We start from the raw sequence: 2,056 nt of genomic DNA on the forward strand, positions 1-2,056 counted from the left end.
TACAAGATAAGGACAGATTCTTCCTGCTGGATGCCCCGCTATCGCCTTCTGGCCTCTTCGGTGGCGCAGTAGACACTGTCGTCGAGAGGTTTCAGGAGGCGAAGAAGCAAGCGGCGGCATTCCAGCGCTTCCTCCCTCGCCGGCCCCAGGTATTTGGGACTGCTGAGCGGGAGCAGTCCCAGCCGTCTAGCTCCTCATATCGCCAGACCCAGAAACAGAGCGTCGCGACCCGTACTCCCCCGCAACTTGATCTGATCAAGTTGCGGGGCGGCGCTCTCGGCCTGGGCCTTCTAGACAGAAAACGGATCTGCGGACCGTTATTATGTCTAAGAGGACCTCGGCCAAACGGCCCTGACAATTCCACCGTCAGGGCCACGAGGGCAGCCCACCACGGGGAGGAGAGGTACACACCTCAGCACACGGTGCCCGATCCTCCTCAGTGCCCTCGGGGAGACTTACTGATGCCCCTGCCACCCTCGGTGCTTCAGGGCCCAGTAGGCTCCGGCGAGCAAAATTCCCAGCTGCCGCCCGGCGACGGTACGGCACGGGAAAGCTCGCCCCCTCAGATGAGGGCGCTAGAGAGCATAGATTTTTTTTTCCCTGCCGGTCAACTGCTTCAGGGTACCGAAGTGGCTCTTCTAGTAACAGCAGATGCCAGTCTCGAGAGACTGGTTCCCTTAGTAGATGTTCTGGCAGCGTGGAAACTTCTGCCGAATGTCTCACAATGGGTCCTGCAGACTGTAGAGAGAGGTTACAGAATTCAGTTCGGTTCTCGTCCACCTCGCTTCAACGGGGTTATTCCTACATTAGTGGGCCCCGAGTAGGCTCTGGTATTGGAACAACAAGTAGAAACTCTTTTGAGGAAGGAGGCCATAGAACGTGTTCCTCCTCTCGAGAGAGAATCAGGGTTCTACAGTTCGGGGAACCATGGTTACATACGTAACCTCGAGACGATTGATAGATAATATCTTAGATAGATAAATAAATGGCTGTAGCAGAAGCATGTTTCCTAAATATCTGCAAACATATTATGGTATTTTTATGCTTTATTACTGTCAAAAAATAACATAACGTTGCATTCCAAGACTTTATTTCTTACATAGCAAACAGAGCAATATCCTCTTGTGTGTCTCTGGCTGGCCATATGGCTGCATTTTAATAAAAGAACAACCAAAACCAGGGTCCCAAAATCCTTCAAAGTTGGATTAGGATTATTTAAAGAATGTTGTTCCCTTTTTAATGAAGGTGATTCCAGTGTTTCTCAAAATGGGGAAGTGGAGTGTGAAGGGCCTCATTTAAACAGAACCACCAGACACGCTTCAATGAGTGTTAATATGGTCTTTCATGCCACAGCATCTCTCTCGGTCTTTCTCTCTCCACAGAAAGCTAAGAAGATGTCAGCTTAACTCTGCTGTCTGAAACTCTCAGAAATACACTGGCATAAATGCATAGAATGCTTTCATATAATGTTATTTAAAACAACATACTAAAAGGTGAAGTGTGTAATTGCATTGATGTTAAAGTACTTTCTGCTCTCACAGGTTAATGTAAGGGGACACCTACTGTATATGAAAACCAGAGGGTTTGACAGAGAGGTGGAATGATGGTAAACTTTATTTTTTATTTACATGTAGTTTGGTGCTGCTATATATATATAAAAATATATCGTTCTTTTGTAGAACATACAAGAAGAAATTCTGAAGAATGTTTATGGTGGTTTTTCTTGTATAATGAAGGTAGATTTTAGGCAGTCAAGCAGCAAAGATAAAAAGATAAAAGCATAAAAGGATCATAAAAATGGTCCATGACATTTGTTCACTATATACCAAGTCTTTTGAAGTCAATCAACATCTTTGGGTGAGCAAAAGCCTGAAATTTAAACTATTCTTCATTGTATTGTTTTAGCTTTTATTTTTTATGTTTATTTAAGATTTAGCCTAGTCATTTAAATAAATATATATATACATTTTCACTTAGGAGTGTACTCACTTTTGTGGCCAGCGGTTTAGACATTAATGGCTGTGTGTTGAGTTATTTTGAGGGGACAGCAAATTTA

Source organism: Sinocyclocheilus anshuiensis, unplaced genomic scaffold, assembly GCF_001515605.1.
Source record: "Sinocyclocheilus anshuiensis isolate Anshui unplaced genomic scaffold, SAMN03320099.WGS_v1.1 scaffold679, whole genome shotgun sequence".
NCBI classification, from domain to species: domain Eukaryota; kingdom Metazoa; phylum Chordata; class Actinopteri; order Cypriniformes; family Cyprinidae; genus Sinocyclocheilus; species Sinocyclocheilus anshuiensis.